General features: G+C 39.2%; 1 protein-coding gene and 1 pseudogene across 4 annotated transcripts in view; one reads left to right on the top strand and one right to left on the bottom strand.

The window, feature by feature from the left end:
• The window catches only part of GSK3B (glycogen synthase kinase 3 beta), a 251,570-nt gene that overhangs the window by 185,290 nt on the left and 44,815 nt on the right, over positions 1 to 21,465 (bottom strand). The gene's annotated exons all lie outside the window — the stretch shown is intronic.
• Positions 793 to 1,924, top strand: LOC129471542 (presenilin-associated rhomboid-like protein, mitochondrial; annotated as a pseudogene).

A 21,465-nucleotide genomic window follows, 5' to 3' on the forward strand; every position in this document is an offset into this window, starting at 1 on the left:
TTCTAAAAAAAAAATCCAATATGCTTACAGAACACTTAAAACTAAAAAATCAGCAACTATTTCTTGAATAATTTATCCTTAGTTCTAAAATTGAGTATAATCAGCAAAGAGATGAATTGAGTGCCTCATTCATAGTCAATGTTTATTCTTCAATTAGGCATTGTTATATTCAGTACAGAAAAGAATGACAAGAAAATAACTTGGCTAGAGCATGACTGACTGGGATGTATGCTTAAAAGATTTTGTAAAAGGCTGTATGTTTATCTAGTCTTAACTTTTATTAATCACTATGTGACTGTCCATTTAAATAACAATTAATGAGGTATTATTACTACTTAATAGATGAAAGAAATGAAGACGTCAGCCTGGAGCCTCATCATACCATAACTAGAACCTGCTGAGACAGATTTACCTCACGAGAAACTTGTCCTTTACCCAACAAACTATTTGAAACCTTCCAGACTATGCCACTAAGGCCATAGATCCCTCTAGCCTACAAGAGATTAAAAGGCCTAAATCTATCAACACCTCATATCCTTGTTTACCTAAGTCTCCACCAGAAATACTGTTAACTCTCATGCCCCTACTACTCTACACACCCTTCTCATCTGAATCAACTCCTCAACTCTACCTCTTCTGTGATCAGCAAACTCCACTTTCTAGCCTTGTGGAAAGCATAACTCCCCCAAATATGCTACTTTAATAAATCCCACAGAGGCTGATGTTATTCAGTTCCTCTACAAGTCTCAAAACCATGTCCTCGCAGGCCATGGTGGCGCAGAGGTTGGGAAGATGGCATGGTGAGGCTGGGCAAAGAGAGGTTGGGGCAGCGACCAGGCGTGGTCTCTGCCAGTGGGCGGCCACAGCTGCAAGGAACTCACTGCGGCCCTAGCCCCGCCACAGCTGCTCAGACGCAGGTTTGGCTTCTTCAGCAAAAATGTGGATTCAGAAAAGCACCCAGGAAGGCTGAACCTCAAAGATCAGACACAGGCACAAGTGGTGAAGCATACAAGAGAAGTGCTTTGATTCCTCCTGTGGAAGAAACGGTCTTTTATCCTTCTCTGTATCCTATAGGGACTCTCATAAAACCTGTATTTTTTTTTACTGTTGGGTTTACAGGCTGTGCATTTGGATCAGCTGCTATTTGGCAATATGAATCACTGAAATCCAGGGTCCAGTGTTATTTTGATGATCTAAAAACTGACGGTTGGGGTAGCATAAGACCACAAAAAGGAGACTTCAGAAAGGAGATTAACAAGTGGTGGAATAACCTAAGCGATGGCCACCAGACTGTGACAGGTTATCACAGCTGCAAATGAATGTCTTTGTATTCTGTTTATAGAGAGTACCTTCTCTGCAGCGGACAATGATCAGATATTTCACATCTAATCCAGCCTCAAAAGCCCTTCCTTTTCCAATGTTGCTGTCAACATTCAGTCATTTCTCCTTATTTCACATGGCAGCAAATATCTATGTTTTGTGAAGCTTCGCCTCCAGCACACTGAACATTCTGGATCAAGAGCAGTGTTATTATCTGCAGGTGTTATTTCCAATTGTGTCAGTTATGTGTGTAAAGTTGCCACAGGAAGATAGGGACCATCACTTGGTGCATCTGGCACCATCATGATGGTCCTTGCAGCTGTCTGCACTAAGATCCCAGAAGGGAGGCTTGCCATTATTTCCCTTCAGATGTTCACATTCATAGCAGAGACTGCCCTAAAAGCCATTATGGCCATGGATACAGCAGGAATGTTCATGGGATGGAAATTTTTTTATCATGCAGTGCATCCTGGGGGAGCTCTCTTTGGAACATGGTATGTTACTTATGGTCATAAACTGTTTTGGAAGAACAGGGAGCCTCTAGTGAAAATCTGGCATGAAATGAGGACTAATGGCCCCCAAAAAAGGAGGTGGCTCTAAGTAAAACTGGGATTGGACAGTACTGGTGTATCTGGTCCGTGACGCCTGAGAGCCACAGGAACACATGCGCCCTAGAGTGACCACGGCTATGCTCTGGCTTGAAAGACACCAGCATCTGGCCTCCCAGTGTTTTCAGCTGTGTCCCCCGTCTGTCTTTTAGAAGGTGAATTATGACAAAGTTGTGAAATAAAGATTTATATCTAGTTGGAAAACAAAATCACATCCTCCTTGTTCCCTATTGCTATTTCAGAACCATTAGATTTCCTCGGTCATCCAAAAAACTCTGCTCACTTGAGGTCCTCCTGTGCTAGTTCCTTCCCTACAGCTTCTAAACATTGGGGTTCTTCTAGGGTTGGTCCTAGACTCCCTTTCTCTTCTATCTTCTGTCTCCATACTCTCCCCAGATTATCTCATGCATTCCCATGTCTTTAAATACATGGTATTTATCCAAATTATTACCATTTGAGAGCTGTTGGTTCTCAAATGTATTTCTGTAGACCAGACTACTTTTTCAACCTTTAGAGACTCCTATATTCAACTCCCCACTTTGGAGTTACATTTGTGTCTCATTCCCCTGATTAAAACTCTTTAAAGACTTCAGCATCTTTTACAAAACCCTGTAAGATCTAGTTTCATTCTCATATCATGCCATTATTCCCTTGCTCACAATCCTTCAGTCACGCTAGGCTTCTTTCAATTTATTGAATACACAAAGCATTTTGCCACCTCAGGACTTTTTCACATGACGTTCCCTTTCCTTATAATGTTCTTTTACCACCCCCATCCCTAATCCCTTCCTTTTTATCCTTTATGTCTCAGCTTAAACCTCACTTCTTCAGAGATGCCTTCTCTAGGACAATCCAATCTAAAACAGTTTTCACCTGTTATTATATTCCCAGTAACCAGTTATTTTCCTTCAAAGCACTTAATCACAATTTTTAAATAAGTAAACACACAATAATGTCCTGACCATATTAGTCAAACTATATCTTCTGTATGAATCAAAAACCAGTGAACAAATATACTTACAACCACATAGCTAACAAATGGAAAACCAAGATCTGCCCAATCTAAATCTATAAAAACTGTTCCAAACAAACTGTTCAATACACGATAACTGTTCCCAACAAACTCATCTATTATTGTCTCAAACATAATGTAACTAGACCTAAAAAGTCTTACTGTAAAAGAGTATGTTAAAATTCCAAGATATCGTACAATATGAAAATTACATGGACCAAAGTGCTAAGTATTTAATGGTAGGTCTGGAATTTCAAAAAAGGTATAAAATAATTTTTATATCAACACCTCTTGAAATATTTCTAAAACACATTCTTACCTAAGAGGCAAGCTAAATTAGCAGATAGCATTTCAAATTTTCATTAATAAAATAATTGTGTGGAATGAAACATAGATAAAAATCTCTAGAAAAAGCAATAATTATATTCCTAAATTAGCCCGCCAAAACCCCTTTAATACTGGTTAATAGGCTTTAGTACTAATAATACAAACTTGAGTCTGGGTCCAGGAAGCAGGGCCCTGGATAGGCCCGTGAAAGGTGGCTGAGGATAAGAAACGAGGGTAAGAACTCATTCTCAAGTCCTTGGGTAGCCAGGACTCTGCTACTTCCTAAGCCTTTTCTTCCCATGGCCCACCTCATGTATTCAACAAGGAAGTAGAGGGACAGAGGGTGAAGTAGGAGTAGAGAAGGAGAAAACACTTAACAACAAGCACAGTGTTAGGCATGTGACATACCGATTTTACTTACTCCCACCAATCCCACAATGCACTTATCATCATCCTCTGTTTCACAGGGAATATTTAAATCTAAGCCTATACCCTTTCCACTACTTCTTAAGCAACCAGCCCTAAGTAAGTATATACTTAGCTGCTTAATGCACTGTCCATGAGGAGGTAAGACATATCTGCATTTTTTGCTAGTTTTTTATAAACAGTAAGAGCTCAAATATTTGTTGGATAAATGACTGAAATCAGTGAATGAATGAGCAAAATAACTCAAGTTCTGTGACTTTTCGTAATCATTCCAGACTACAATGATTACTCCTCCCTCTGGATTAACACTTAATGTCTCTACTTATGTTGTCCTAGTCACTACATGAGGCCATTGAACACCTGAAAGTGGCAAAGTTTGAATCGAAACGTTCTGAAATGCGTAACAGATTTTAAGGACTTAATTTTTTTTGAAGGATGTAAAACATCTCAATAATGATTTTTATAAGGACTACATACTGAAATGTTAATATTTTTATATATTGGGGTAAATAAAATATATTATTAAAATTAACTTCAGGCTGGGCGCGGTGGCTCACGCCTGTAATCCCAACACTTTGGGAGGCCGCGGCAGGTGGATCACAAGGTTAGGAGTTCAATACCAGCCTGGCCAATATGGTGAAACCTTGTCTCTACTAAAAATACAAAAATTAGCCAAGGGTAGTGGCAGACACCTGTAGTCCCAGCTACTCAGGAGGCCAAGGCAGGAGAATCGCTTGAACCCAGGCAGCGGAGGTTGCAGTGAGCCGAGATCATGCCACTGCACTCCAGCCTGGGCAACAGAGTGAGACTCCGTCTCGAAAAAAAAAAAAATTTAATTTCATCCATTTCTTTTAAGTTTTTAAAAAGTGGCTATTAGAAGGCAGGAGCGGTGGCATGTTCCTGTAGTCCCAGCTACTCAGAAGACTGAAGCAGGAGGATCACTGGCGCCCAAGAGTTCAAGTCCAGCCTGGGCAAAATAGTGAAACCTCTTTTCTAAAAAATAAAAATGTGGCTATTAGAAAAATTTTATTATATACGTGGCTTGCAATATACTTTCTGAACGGCACTGATCTACACCATCCATTTGGCAGCATATATATTCTACTTGATAACATCTCATGTTAGTTAAATATTCCAATATGTACATTTCCCTAGAACACAGGGTCCCTTATCCTTGTAATAATTGAATGTAGTTTTTAAAGCAGCTTCATTAAGTTATAATTCACATAACAAATAATTCACCCACCTAAAGTGCACACTGAACGATTTTTAGTACTTTCACAGGCTTGTGCAACCATCACCCCAATCAATTTCATTACCCCAAAAAGAAACACTGTACCTCTTAGGTGTCATCCCCCAATCCTTCCATTCCAGCCCTAAGGAAACAGTAACCTACTTTCTGTCTACAGATTTGCCTATTCTGGACATTTATACAGGTGGAATCATATGATACTTGGTCTTTTGTGCTTGGCTTCTTTTACTTAGAATGTTTTCCAGGTTCATCCATGTTGTAGTATGCTTTGGTCCATTACTTTTGGTTCCTCAGTAATAATCCATTTATGGAAATCCCGTATTTGATTTCTCCATTCATCAATTGATAGATGTTTGGGTTGTTTTTCTACTTTTAGCTATTATGAATAATGCTATGAACATGTGTATATATGAACATATGGGTATATATAACTAGGCATAGAATTGCTAGATTATATGGTAACTCTATGTGTGTATTTTAAGAACTACCAGATTGTTTTCCAAAGCGGCTGTACCATTTTACATTCCCACAGCAGTGTATGAGGGTTCCAATTTCTCCATATCCTAACAAACACTGGTTATAATCTGACTTTTTTATTCTAGCCATCCTAATGAGTCTGAATTGGTATCTCATTATTTTGATTTTTATTTCCATAATGGCTAATGATGTTGAGCACCTTTTCGTGCATTGATATGCTTTTGCTCTGTGCCCCCACCCAAATCTCATCTCAAATTGTAATCCTCATGTATTGGAGGAGGGGCCTGGTGGGAGTTGACAGAATCATGGGGACAGACTTCCCCCTTGCTGTTCTTGTGATAGTGAGTTCTCATGAGATCTAGTTGTTTGAAAGTGTGTGGCACTTCCCCCTTCACACGCTCGCTCGCTCTCGCTCTCTCTCTCTCTTGCTCCACCATGGTAAGACGTGCTTGCTTCCCCTTTCACTTTCCACCATGATTTAAGTTTCCTGAGGCCTCCCACCCATGGTTCCGATACAGCCTTTGGAACTGTGAGTCAATTTAACCTCTTTTCTTCATAAATTACCCAGTCTCAGATAGTTCTTTGTAGCAGTGTAAGAATAGACTAATACATGCACTTATCAACCATTATATATATCTTCCTTGTATAAGTAGATATACATAGGTTCTGTCTATTCAGAACCTGTGCCAAATTTTCAATTGGACTTTTTTAATTATTGAACTGTAAGAGTTCTTCTTGTATTCTGCATACAAGTCCTTTATCAGATACAATTTGCAAGCATTTTCCCTTTCTGTTATCTCTTTCTTGATGGTGTTTTGAAGCACAAATGGTTTTATTTTTGATAATGTTCAAGGTATCTATTTTTTCTTTTGTTGCTTGTGTGCTTGGTACCATATCTAAGAAGCCACTGCCTACCCAAGGTCAGAAAAACTTACTCCTATGTTTTCTCCTAGGAGTTATAGCTCCTAGTTGTTTTAGCTCTAGCATTTAGGTCTTTAATCCATTTTGACATAATTTTTGTAGATGATATGAGGTAGGAGTTAAACTTCATTCATTTGCATGCAAATATCCAGCTGTCTGAGACCATTTGTGGGGGAAAAAAAATATTTCACCATTTAATTATCTTTGTATCCTTGTCAAAACCAATTGATCATAAAGGTAGGGGCTTATTTTTAGACTAACGATCATACTCCATGAATCTATATCCATGCGCCACACTGTCTTGATTGATGTAAATTTTTAAATTGAGAAATGTGATTCCTCTAACTTTATTCTTTATTTTTCAATTTTTGAGGGGCTATTCAGAGTCTGTTATGGGTTGAACTGGGTACCCCAAAAAAGATATGTTAAACTCCTAATCACAAAGTACCTCAGAATGTGACCTTATTTAGAAATAGGGTCTTCACAAAGGTAATCAAATTAAAATGAGGGCCAGGAGAGGTGGAGGTAACTCATGCCTGCAATCCCAGCATTTTGGGGAGGCCGAGGAGGGCAGATCACTTGAGGTCAGGAGCTCATGACCACAACATAGTGAAACCTCATCTCTACTAAAACTACAAAAAATTAGCCAGGCATGGTGGCAGGCACCTGTAATCCCAGCTACTCGGGTGGCTGAGGTGGGAGAATTGCTTGAACCCAGGAGGCAGAGGTTGCAGTGAGCCGAGATCATGCCACTGCACTCCAGCCTGGGCAAAAGAGTGAGACTCATCTCCAAAAAAAAAAAAAAAAAATTAAAATGAGGTCATTCCCATGGGCCCTAATCCAATATGACTGGTGTCCTTACAAAAAGAATTTTGGACACACAGACAAACATACACAGAGAGAAAATAGTACGAAGACACACAGAGGAAATCTACGTGACTTTAGTGATCTACAAGCCAAGAAATGTCAGGGATTGCTAGCAAACGCTAGAAGCAGCAAGCGGGGATAATTCCCTAGAGCAGTCAGAGCCAACACCTTGATTTTGGACCTCCAGCTTCTAAACTGTGAGAAAAATTTTGGTTGTTTTAAGCCACCTAGTTTTGGTACTTTGTTACTGCAACCCTCGGAAACTAATACAGGATCCCTTGTATTTCCATATGAATTTTAGGATCAGTTTATCAATTTCTGCAAAGGGCAACTGGAACTTTGACTTCTGCAAAAGGCAACTGGAATTTTGGTAAACCATTGGATCTGTAGATCAACTAGGAGAGCACTATCATTTAAACAATATTAAGTCTTCCAATTCATGTACACAGGATGTCCATCCTTTTTTTTAGGTATTCATTAATTTCAACAACGTTTTGTAATTTCCAGATTATACGTTTTATACTTCTGTTAAATGTATTCATAAGTATTTTGTTCTTTTAGATGGCATTATAAGTGGAACTGTTTCCTTAATTTCAGTTTCAGTTTGCTCATTTCTACTGTATAGAAACATAGTTGATTTTTATACATTGATCCTACATAAAATGAGTTCAACTTTGCTGAACTCATTTATTAACTCTAATAGATTTTTAGCAAATTTCTTAGGATGTTTCTATAAATATCTGCAAATACAGATAGCTATACTTCTTCCTTATCACTCTGATGCCTTTTATTTCTTTTCCTGCCTAATTGCTCTGGCTAGAAACTCTAGTACAATGTTAAAAAAAAAGTGGCAGCAGAGGACATCCTTATGTTGCTCCTAATATTAGGTAGAAAGCATCCAATATTTTGCCATTAACTATGTATTAGCTCCAGGTATTTTCATAGATGTTATCAGATGGAGCAAGTTTCCTTCTATTCCTATTTTTTAGTTTTATCATGAATAGAATGTACTTTTTAACATATCTATAGTCTACATAATGTATAACTGGTACTCTCTAATGTGCTAAATGACTAAAACTGGTATGAAGTACAACTTACCAAAGAAAGTCCTCGATTTTTTTATGTAACAGAAAAACACAAATACTACTTTATTATGATAATTCAGAAGATATCCTCATTAAGAATATTTATGTTGTTAAACTAATTCTGATCATCAGTTTTGTTTTTGCGATACCCCCAGAGTATTGCCAATTAAAGTATCTAAGAGAAGGGGGTACCATGACTAACTTAATTACTAAATGACCCAGAGACAAAAATTTAATTTGAAAAGCAAATCTGGCTGGGCAGTGGCTCATGCCTGTAATACCAGCACTTTGGGAAGCCAAGGTGGGCAGATCACTTGAGGTCAGGAGTTCAAGACCAGCTGGGCCAACATGGCAAAACCCCGTATCTACTAAAAATACAAAAATTAGGTGGGCATGGTGGCGGGCACCTGAAATCCCAGCTAATCAGGAGGCTGAGGCAGGAGAATTGCTTGAACCCAGGAGGCAGAAGTTGCGGTGAGCCAAGATCACACCACTGCACTCCAGCCTGGGTGACAGAGTAAGACTCTGTCTCAAAAAAAAAAAAAAAAAAAAAAAAAAAAAGCAGATCTATTATGCCATCTAGCAGTTTTAGGAAAAAAGCCTGGATACACAGAGATCAAAATAATATTATGCTACAATAAAAGTTTTAGAATCAATGTCAGACAAATTTACAAGTTCCCAAACATAGAAATAAAATTAATGTCAACACCTGTTAAAAAACAAAACCTAACACTCAAAATTTGTTTTAACTGACAAAACCCAAAGTTTGTGATAACTCAGCAGAACAGCAGTTCCTATCACTGCATTAAACAATTATCATCTTGTTTCCTAACAAAAAGAAAAATGCTAGATATACAGAAGTATAGAAATACTCCTTATTCACTAGCAATTACTTGAAACAAACAAAAAAATTGCTTTGCTATTTTACTCAAGGTATTGCCCTAAAGGACCCTTGTTTATCTTACTGGCCATCCAGTTCTAACTTTAAAAACAGATACACATTTCGCTATTATATTGTAAATGGTCCCTCTACCCACTCTAGAAGAATCAAATGGCAAGATAAAATAAAGCAATAATTTAAAAGTAATAGCTTATCCAATTATCCAAATTGCTTAACTTCTTAAGCAATTAAGAAACATGAGCTTCTCCATCCAGAAATGGTGACAGACTGAAAAACTGAAGACACATTATCCTAAAGAACTTGTATTCTTACTGAAGAGATAACTCAAAATCTAAAATAAGAAACAATTCTAAATATATTAAGCAAGCAGGTAGTGTGTAATACATCATATGCAAAGGAAGGAAATATGTTTTATAAAGTGAACTCCAGACTGGGTGACAGGGAGAGACCCTATCTCAAAAAAACAAGTAAATAAAAAATAAAAATAAAGCACTACAGCTCTTTTTTACCATCTTACACATCAAACCTTTAGTCTTGAGGTATTTAACGGTATTTAGTGGTTTCAGAAAATACTGAGCATATAAGCATGCATTTAGAACTCCGTTTTTTACATTTTATGCTTTTTATGATGGCTATTCTAGGTCACTCATTAAACTCCCTTATGTAAATCTGCTTCTGCCAGATGGCATCAATAACTACAGAAACAGTCCATAGGTTAACACTATTATATTTTCCTGTAATACACTACAGAGAATAAAATAATAGGAACTGATGAATAAAAAGTATATAAAACATCTAAAGAAGTCTTTATTACTAATAATCTTCCATAGCTATAACATATGCAAGATACTGTACTAAACAATTTATATTAAATATTGTTCACTTAACCTAAAAATACATTTACGTACAAGGAAACTGAGGCACAGTTCAGTAACTTGTCCAATGTCACAGCAAGAAAATAGCAAATTCAGAATTTATCCCAGAGCCCAGGCTCTTACTCAACATGTTACTTCCTCCTAAGCTATTTTTAAGGGCATAATATGAAGTCAAATTATTAATTACAACAATCTCAGGTTTCTTCTTCAATTTTAGTTATCATAATTCACCCTCAAAACTGTGCCACTGAGGCCAGGTATGGTGGTTCATGCCTGTAATCCCAGTGCTTTGGGAGGCCAAGGTGGGTGTGCTGCTTGAACCCAAAAGTTCAAGACCAGCCTGGGCAACATGGTGAAACCCTGGTCCACACCTATAATACCAGCTACCTGGGAGGCTGAGATGGCAGGACTGATTGAGCCCGGGAGGCTGAGGCTACAGTCAGCTGTGATCAAGCCACTGCACTCCAGCCAAGGCAAAAGTGAGACTCTGTCTCAAAAAAATATGTGCATCATTGAAAGAGGACATCAAAAAGGAATGGCAGTCTTTTTCTGAAAAATGGTACTAGAATAAGTGAACACCTACATGCAAATAAACAGACATCAACTTACACAAAAATTAACTCAAAATGCACAAAAATTAAAAAATTAGCTCAAACTGCACCACAGACCTACAGTAAAATGCAAAACTATAAAACTTCTAAAAGGTAACAGGAAAAATCTAAGTAACCTTTGGTTTGATGAGGACTTTTTAGATACAACACCAAAAGCACAGTCCATTAAAAAAAAAAAAAAAACGGAAAGGTGGGATTCATTAAAATTAAAAACTTCTGCTCTTTGAAAGAAAGACACTATGAAACAGGATGAAAAGACAAGCCATAGACTGGGAGAAAATATTTGCAATACACATATCTGATAAAGGGCTAGTATCCAAATATACAAAGAACTCTTAAAACTCAATAATAAAACAAATGAATTAAAAAGTGTACAAAAAATCTGAACTGATACCTTACAAAAGAAGATATACAGGTAGCAAATAAGCATATGAAAAGATGCTCAACATCATATGTCATTAGGGAATTGTAAATTATAACAATGCCATACCATTATACATCCACTGGAACAGAATGGCTAAAATTCCAAACACTGACAACACCAAAAGCTGGTGAGGATGTGAAGCAACAGGAACTCTCACTCATTGTTTGCAGAAATGTAAAATAGTATAGCCATTCTGGAAGACACATCAGCAGTTTCCTGCAAAGCTAAATGTAGTCTTACCACACAATCCCAGCAATCACACTCATAGATATTTACACAAGCGAGTTGAAAACTTATGTCTGTAAAATACAATGAATTTTTCTGAATTTCTCTTCAAAGGTTCAGCCTGTTAACTTCCTTGTTTTTTGTTCTCAAACTCAACTTTCTTGTTCTCCATGCCTCCTTGCCTCTAGTTACTGTAAAAAAAAAAAAAAAAAAAAAAAAAAACAACCTTCCCATCAGCTCTTATCAATAGCTCACATCTGTTCCCCTGGTTAAACACTCTGCACCCATTCCACCCATTAGAAACCACATGTCACCCTTCGAAACCACACGTCCCACCACTGTAACTTACCTTCCCCTTTTCTTATTTGGAAAAAAAATTCACAAGTAGCCAATCGGGTCAGCTTAGATTGTGTAGTCCGAACCCAGCTCATGGGGGAGTGACACAGAGGTAGGGACTATGCATTAGAGATAAAAACCCCTTCTCTCCTTTGTTCCCTGTGCTTTTGCCATTGCTCCATCTGCAAGATACACCCTTCCGCAGAAGTAAATTGCCTTGCTGAGAAAACTTTTGGCACTGAGCATTTATCTCCAACAAATCTGGGGGCTCGTCTGGGATTCCCATTCTCCTCTGGGAAAGGTCTCTGGCCCTCTCCCGTGAAGAGGTGCACCCCACTGCCTCGTTGCAGCGGCCTCAGGGATAAAGGAATTGAGGCCCACCTAGTGTGACAAATAAACCTAGACTCTCAGCAACATGGGAAAGAAACAGGCTGGCAGCTTGGGGAAAGGAGGCTCACATACCACGGCGACTAGGTAACTCTGTGCACAGACCAAAGTCAGAACGTCACAGGGGCGACAAAGTATTTCCTTGGTGGTTGGGATTCTGGAGGTTAAAAGTGTGTGTAAATGATCACAAGCACTACCGCTTGCAGTGCTGCTTGTGTGAATGGTACTAAGCACTACTGCTGTGCAGAGTGAGTGGGTCCTATCTGCAGTTCCGTGGTCACCTCATACAGCTTAGGGCAGCCCTTTGGGGATCCTGTCAGGGGTTTATACTGACCCGCCATCAATGCTGAGAGGGACCTGAAATATTCCCGCGAGGGAAGTGGCCAGAGCAGATGAAGTGAAAAAGGGTGCAAGAAACCTCCAGTACGTGCGGCTAAAGGATAGGCAAGAAATCTCTAATACGAGGTATTGAGCCTTAACAAGCTCCCCAAGGAAGAATAGGCAAGAAATCACTGATACAAAGGATTGAGCCTTAACAAGCCCCCAGAGAAGAATAGGCAAGAAGTCTCTAGTACAAGGGATTCAGCCTAACTAGGACCCAACATGGGAAATACCCCAAGCAAGACAAGAAGTAAAAAGGATAAAAACAGCAACAAAGATAGTCCCCCTAATAGCCCCCTAGGTCTCATGTTAAAATATTGGAAAGATAATGAAAGGTTAGAAAAGCCAGTTCCCATGCCTAAAGACCATCACATGGGATCCCCTAGACCGTCTTCCCCTGTTCAGTGACCCCAACCCCTTCCTCTCAGGCAGCTGTTGCCATCCTAGATCCTGCTTCAGATCCTTCCCCTACTCATGTTACTCCTCCTCCTTACAATTCTGATTCTTGGGAATCAACATCCTATGAACCTATTCCCTCCCAGCCTAAGTATCCCTTCTTAAAGGGACTCCATGCACCTAAGTCACCAGGCGGCTTTTGTAGGGTGGGCGGCATCAAGGATCTGCCCCAGCATGTCATCAGCATTGTCCGGCCCTTGGTGTGCCTCCACGGTAGGCAGAGCCCACGCTCCTGCCCCCCAGCTGGTCCAGGGTTCAGGCACCATGTAAAGGGCGGCTCTCCAAGACATGCAGACCGGGCCGCAGTCCAAACCCCAAACAGGCTACATTATGGGACATCTGCCTTACTTCTGCTGGGGCCAAGTGGCACGGGGATTTGGCTGCGACTCCAAGCAGCTGGGCATCCCTGCAGCTAATTTTCCTAAGTGGTAGATAACTTCCCAGCTGATATATCCACCAGCATTTATTGTAGTTGGGCCAGTGTTGGAAGTGGAGATGTCCATAAGATGGTGGTGAGCACAGGATGGAACCCACACTACAAGAATACAAAGAAGCCCATGGAAACACATATCATGCATACCTTCAAAAAAGACTTCTATAAGGAAACCCTCAATGTGGTCATTGTTGGCTACCCCAAACCAGAAAAGAACTTCGATTCTTTAGAGTCACTTATATTAAAATGTACCACTGGAAAAGTATTACATGTGTATGAGTATGAGGCTATTCTGTTAAAACAAGAGGATGATTTGACTACTGATAATTCGCTTAACCCAGGAGGTTTCTTAACAAGAGTTCTAAATCTAAAAAGAAAGCACACGTTTAGATTTAATTGATTACCATACAAAGGTCCGGCCAAACTTAGGAGAAACTCCCTTCAGGACTGGGCGACAATTGTTTATAGATGGTTCCTCCCGAGTGATTGAAGGAAAAAGACACAGTGGGTATTCAGTAATTGATGGAGAAGCTCTTAAAGAAATAGAGTCAAGAAAATTGTCCAATAATTGGTCTGCCCAAACTTGTGAGTTGTTTGCACTCAGCCAAGCCTTAAAGTACCTGCAGAACCAGGAAGGAACCATCTATACCAATTCTAAGTACACCTTTGGGGTGGCGCATACATTTGGAAAAATTTTAGGCTGAATGAGGTCTTATTAATAGTAAGGTCAAAACCTTGCTCACAAGAAGTTAATCGCCCAAGTACTGAAGAACCTTCAGTTGCCAGAGAAAATCACTATTGTCTATGTCCCCAGACACCAAAAAGGCCTGTCTTTTAAGAGTCAGGAAAATAACCTAACAGATCAGATAAGCCAAACAGGCTGCCGTTTCTTCTGAAATGCCTGTTCTCTACTTAACTCCTTACCTTCCTCTTCCTACTGTGATCTCTGTTTTCTCTTCCACTGAGAAAGAAAAGCTAGTAAGAATAGGCATTAAAGAGAGCTCAGAATAAAAATAGATACTGCCAGACCACGTCCTGTCCCACATGCATCAAAGGACTCATTAAGGACCCCAGGCCATGTGTGATGCAGTCTTCAGGAACTTACACTCTAGCTAGCCAAAATGGGTTATAGATAGTTGCTTTATATGTAAATATACGAAAACTGATAAACTATAAAAGAGATTATCCCTTGGGGAAAGGAGTCCAGGCTCAAGACCATTCCAAAGTACCCAAATTAATCACACAGAGATGCCTCTAACAGGTTGTCTAAAATACTTATTAATGACAATAGATCACCTCATTCACTGGGTCAAATGCAACAGCCAATAATATAGTTAAGGCATTAATTAAAAATATAGTGCTCAAGTTCAGGCTAATAAAAAATATTGACTCAGACAATGGAACCCATTTCACAGCTCATATCATTAAAAAGCTATCCCGAGCCCTAGACATTAAATGAAAATATCATACTCCCTGGCACCTACCTTCATTAAGGAAGGTTAAAAAGACAAATCAGAGCTTAAAGAACCATCTAACCAAATTAGTTATAAAGACTCGGTTGCCATGGACCAAATGTCTTCCTATTGCCCTGTTGAAAATCCAAACTGCTCCTCAAAAAGATATAGGCCTTTCTCTTTATGAGATGCTCTATAGATTGCCTTATTTACACTCCACTGCTGACATTCCCACATTTAAAACAAAAGACCAATTCCTCAGGAATTATATACTTGGTCTCTCCTCTACTTTCTCTTTTTCTTAAAACCAAAGGTCTCCTAGCACAGGCGCTAACCCTGGAGTTCTCAGTCCATTAATATCAGCCTGGGGATCACGTCCTCATCAAGCAGGAAAAACTTGAGCTGGCCTGGGAAGGACCTTACCTGGTACTTCTAACCACTAAAACCGCAGTCCAGACAGCAAAAAAAGGATGGACCCGTCACACCCGAGTCAAGAAAACACCACCACCTCTGGAGTCATGGGCCATTATCCAAAGAAAAAAACCTCTCAAACTAAAGCTACAAAAAGTTTAACTCTCTTTCATCTTTTCATCTATTCTATTACTTTCTTCTTTTCTCATTCTATTGCTGACCACCTTGTTACCAACGTAACTAGGTCAGATTCACCCCAAATCATTACCTTTGATGCTTGTCTTGTTATACCTTGTGAGGACGAACAATGACAAAGACAAATCTCTACTTTAGAAAAATACCTCTGCCCCTCCAGAAAAGCCACTGACCCTGCATCTTGCTCATGGCAGGGGTACCAAGACACCCCAAATTGAGAGATATGTTCCCAATGGGCAGATATCATCTGGACTACCAGAGATCCAGGCTGGACCTCCCCAGAGGGCTGTACCAACCTAAAGTCTTACCTCCACTTTTACCAAAGGAACCACCCCCTCTAATTGTCCGTCTCACCATTGTAACCCAGTAACTATTTCCATTAATACTCCTACCTCCACCAGCCCTACGCCCCCTTCAGAGCACTTTTACGGCTTAAGAGTAAAGACCAATGGATGCAACCCTATATGCTTCTTTAAAATGCGTTTTATTAATCTCCCTCCTCCTTCTCCATCTAAACCTTCTACCCTGCCCAACAACAATGCTGAAGTAAACATTTTAGAAGCAGATGATCTAAGTCAAACTCTAGCAATTAAAATAGGATATCAAGACACAAATGTCTGGTTGAAATGGATCAAAAATTCTGTCCGCACATTAAACAAAAGCAATTGTTATGCTTGTGCGCACAGCCGGCCAGAGGCCCAGATTGTCCCCTTTCCACTCGAATGGTGCTCCAGTCAACCGGGCATGGGCTGCATGGTAACTCTCTTCCAAGATTCTACAGCTAGGGGCAATAACTCATGCCAAGCTCTCTCTCTGCTCTATCCCAAAGTCCAACACCCTGTGGGTCAGCCCCCAAAGGCCATCCAGCTTCCGTCTCCCAATGTCAATTTCACCTTGTGTCTCTCACAGCATGGGAAAAACTTGGCATTCCTGGGAAGCTTAATGGAATGCAGTGAGCTTAGGCCCTTCCAAGAGCTTACCCATCAGTCTGCCCTTAGCCATCCTTGAGCAGGTATATGGTGGTATTGTGGTGGACCCTTACTGGGCACTCCACCAAGTAACTGGAGCAGCACTTGCTCTCTTGTCCAGGTGGCTATCCCTTCCACCCTGGCATTTCATCAAGCAGAGAAAAAAAAATCACAACACTGAAAAGTAAGAGAAGCCCCTTATGGGTCTTTTGACTCTTAAGTTTATTTAGACACAATTGGAGTCTCACAGGGAGTACCTGATAAATTCAAAGCCCAAGACCAAATAGCTGCAGGATTTGAATCATTGCCTCCACAGGTAACTATCAACAAAAATGTAGATTGGATAGATTACATCTATTATAATCAGCAGCGGTTTATTAATTACACCAGAGATGCTGTCAAAGGAATAGCTGACCAATTAGGTCCTACTAGCCAGATGGCTTGGAAAAACAGAATGGCCCTAGACATGATATTAGCCGAAAAAGGTGGAGTTTGTGTTATAATTAAAACTCAATGTTGTACCTTCATCCCAAACAATACTGCCCCCAATGAGAGCATAGTGAAGGTCTTGCAAGGGCTTACCGCTTTATCCAATGAATTAGCTAGAATCAACGACCCTTTTTCAAGATGGCTAAAAAGGTGGTTCGATAAATGAAAAGAAATCATAGCCTCAATTCTTACTTCTCTTGCAGTCGTAATAGTTGTACTCATTCTTATTGGGTGCTGTGTCATACCATGCATTGTAGGTTAGTGCAAATGCTTATAAAAACAGCACTTACTAAAATCTCCCTTAGCTCTCCTCCACCTTATGCAAGTAAGCTTTTCCTTCTAAAGGATCAAGTCGAAGAGCAAAGCCAAGACATGTTAAAAAGGTTTAAAGAGAAAAGATTATAAAAATTAAAAGCAGGGAATTGTAAGATATAATGAATTTCTCTTCAAAGGTTCAGCCTGTTAACTTCCTTGTTCTTTGTTCTCAAACTCAACTTTCTTGTCCTCCATGCCTCCTTGCCTCTAGTTACTGTAAACAACCTTCCCGTCAGCTCTAATCAATAACTCACATCTGTTCCCTTGGTTACCCACTCTGCACCCATTCCACCTTTTTGAAACCACACGTCCACCCTTCGAAACTACACGTCCCACCACTGTAACTCACCTTCCCCTTCCCTCTTCCTTATTTAAAAACAAAAATATTCACAAGTAGCCAATCAAGTCAGCTTAAATTGTGCAGTTCAACCCCAGCCCACAGGGGAGTGACACTGAGGTAGGGACTACACATTAGAAATAAAAACCCCTTCTCTCCTTTGTTCCCTGTGCTCTCACCATTGCTCCATCTGCGAGACACACCCTTCTGCAAAAATAAACTGCCTTGCTAAGAAAACTTTTGCCTGAGTGCCGGTTTCACTCTGCAGCACCAAGCATTTATTTCCAACATGTCTACACAAAAAAGTGAACACAAATGTTTACAGTAGTTGTACTCATATTTGCCCAAAAGTAGAGGCAACCAAGATGTCTTTCAATAGGTAAGCAGCTAAAAAAACTGTGGTACATCCATACAATGAGGTATTATTCAGGGACAAAAAGAAATGAGGTATCCAGCCAGAAAAAGACATGAAGGAATATTAAATATATTGCTAAGTGAAAGAACCACGTCTAAAAAGGCTACATACGGTATGATTCCAACTATAGGACATTCTGAAAAAGACAAAACTATAGAGATAGTCAAAAGTTCAGTGGTGGCCAGGGGATGGGAGGAGGTGGATGGGAGGAGGGGGATGAGAAGGTGGCTAAATAGGTGGATGATGGGATTCTGGGGGCAGTAAAACTATTCTGCATGACACTGTAATCGTGGATACATGACATTATGCATTTGTCAATACCCACAGAACTATACAATAAAAAGTGTGGGCCCTAATGGAAATTATAAAAGGTAAATTATATACTTCAGTTAATAATTTAGTATCAATATTAGTTCATCAATTGTAACAAATGTACCATAGCATTGCAAGATGTTAGTAACCAGGAAAAATGTACACCAATGCAAGATGTTAATAACAGGGGAAATATGGGTGGGGTAAGGGATTACATAGGCTCACTCTACTTTCTGTTCACTTATTATGTAAACCTAAAACTGCTTTAAAGAACAGTCTCTTTCTTTTCTTAAAAAGTAAGAAAGAAAAAGGCATGACAGCACAATGGTTCTAAGCCACTAGAGTATGTATCACTTGGAAAGTTTATTCATCATTAAAATTTTAATTTAATTTTATTTATTTATTTTGAGACAGAGTCTCACTCTCTCTGCCCAGGCTGGAGTGCAGGGGTACAATCTTGGCTCACTGCAACCTCTGCCTCCTGGGTTCAAGCAACTCTCATGTCTCAGCCACCCGAGTAGCTAGGACTACAGGCATGCGCCACCATGCCCAGCTAATTTTTTTGTATATTTAGTAGAGGCAGGGTTTCACCTTGTTGGCCAGGCTGTTCTCGAACTCCCAACCTCAAGTGATCTGCCCACCTTAGCCTCCCAAAGTGCTGGGATTACAGGTGTGAGCCACCGCTCCCGGCCTAAACTTTTAATTTTAGACTAGACCATCACATTACTTCTTTGCACTCCAGTTTCCTCAAATGTAAAATGAGAGAGCTAAATTTGACAGACAGGAACATGAATCAGAATACTAGAGTCACTTTCCGCTCAAAATTTATTTTCTTTTCTACATGAACCTAAGTTTGAACTAAAACAAATTCTAAAGCACAGACTCCTTGATTTATCTTAAACCTTTTCAAGATAGGCAAACAGAACTTTCATTATTTTCAATGTAAGGTGATAACCAAACTGTCTTATAAGTAAATTAATGATAAATAATGTATTTCCTATCACAATTCTCTCTCCACAAGATCAAGAGCATTCAGTCTTTTGCAACTGTTTGAAGAATTCAAAAAGATCATCAAGAGTGTAAGTTAAGAATCTGAGATAACTATAAGGAATCAGATACTCTCAAGAAGGCAATCCAGATAGATAGGCTACCATTGTCTCTCACTGGTAGCAACTTTCTCATATTCCCTAACATTCACGTAACCAAAGACCAACACACACTAAACCCAATGCCAGCAGAAGTCAATTTCCTTGTCTTAAAAGTAGTGTAAGTATCACACTAAATGCCAAAAGCCTCATCCTAGAAAACTAAGGTTTATGATCTATCCTCAAGCAACTAGTACATAAAATAGCACCTGTGTGCTACAGAATATGGTACATAACAAATAATCAAGTGTTTTCCAATTAATTTATTCAACAAATAGTTGTTGAACATTTAGTATATGTCAAGCACTATGCTGAGCAATGGAACAGAATGATGAGCAAAACCAAGTTTAAACTCCAGTAGGGAAGACAAACTAATATATGTCAAGAGGTAATAAATACAATATTTTAAAAACACAGCAACATAACTGGTAGGGTATTTGTTGACTGGGAAAGGACACATGAAAGCCTTCTGGAATAACGATGAAGATGTTCTGTACTTAACTTGATCTGGGTGTTGTATTCACTTAGGCTTTATGCAATCTGCTGTATATGTTCTACCTCCAAGTGTTTTTTAAGCCTGTTAAAAGCAACACCTAGAATATCAATGCTGCCCAGCTCTAACGATGATTTCCTCTTGATTACCACAATTGTTAATAAACTTCCAAATATATGAACTATGTATCTTCACAACTAAATAAAATTACAATGTCTAGAACCATTAAAGCCAATCATTTAGTAAGCATCAACTGGATACAGATAAGTTAAGGTAAAAGAAAACCAAACTCTTACCTCAAGTTATATGAAAAGACAAAAACAGAATGATGCTAAAAAAGAGTCCTACAACTAATCATAATAAATATAAAATGTGATATAAATGCCTTTTAAAAATAAACCTACCTTTAACCATTTAGTATTTCCTCATTTCCTCCTCTGTTCCAAAACTCCAGAGTTTCTGTTAGAGGGAAACAAAAGGAATGCAAGAACTGTGCATTCAAATTGTTCCATGACCCATACAAAGTCTAGCATAGTCACTAAGAGCATAAACTCTGGAGCCAGATAGCCTGGGTTAAATACTGGCTCTGCCACTTACTAACTGTATTACTTTAGCCAAGTTTATTTATTTCAGTTCCCTGTGCCTCAGGCTCCTCATCTGTTAAGCAGGGATAATAGAATCTTATCTCATAGGGTTGTTATGAAGATTAAATGAGTTAATTTATATACTGTGCTTAGAACAGTAGTTGGCACATAAAAAATGCACTAGATAGGTGTTTATTACTGCTGCTACTGCTGCTACTAGGAGTCCTACCAGAATTGGCACCTAGGTACCACAAACAAGCAAATTAATCCAGTTAAGAAAAGGTATGGATCCTAACAGCTAATGTCATCGGTAACACTCCATTTCTGCTCCCATTTATACCCAGAATAACAGTACTTTTAGTATGACTCTGCCCTATGTTAATGCATCAACTTAGCACATTCCATCTAAATTGTTACTTATACTTGCACTATATAAAACAGATCATATGATGCCTAACCAATGACACAAAACATTCAATGAAAGTCAATCAAATTCCCAAGTACAGAAAAGGGAAAAAATGCCTATACATGTCAAGGGAAAAAGTTAGTAGTTAAGGCAAATCTAGTTCCTTTTTAATGGGTTTAGCTAAACAGTCTCAATTTGATGAATGTCCAACCCTCCAAAAGGAATCTGTCTCTTCACTTCATCTACATGACAACTCAAATCAACAATTTAATCAATATCTGTACCTACTATGAATCTAGCATGTCCCTAGATACAATTAGAGAATGTAAAAATTGTATGAGACATAATCCTTGCTCTGACTGACTAGTTAGGAAGAGTCTAACACAAAAGCAATCCATTTATTCAGTCAACAAACACTTCTTGAAGGAGTATTCAGTGAATGTGGCTCCAGGCCTGGCCTGGGTGGTTTTAAAATTTACAAAGGAAATACGGTCAAATGGATAACAGCTGCACAATGTTAAATACAACAAAAGCTGTAGAGGGTACGAAGGAAGCAAGAAAAAGAAAAATCTGGAATGTCAGAAGACTTCCTGGGAAGGTAGCATCTGTGCTAGATG

Source organism: Symphalangus syndactylus, chromosome 21 (genome assembly GCF_028878055.3).
Source record: "Symphalangus syndactylus isolate Jambi chromosome 21, NHGRI_mSymSyn1-v2.1_pri, whole genome shotgun sequence".
Taxonomy (NCBI): Eukaryota; Metazoa; Chordata; class Mammalia; order Primates; family Hylobatidae; genus Symphalangus; species Symphalangus syndactylus.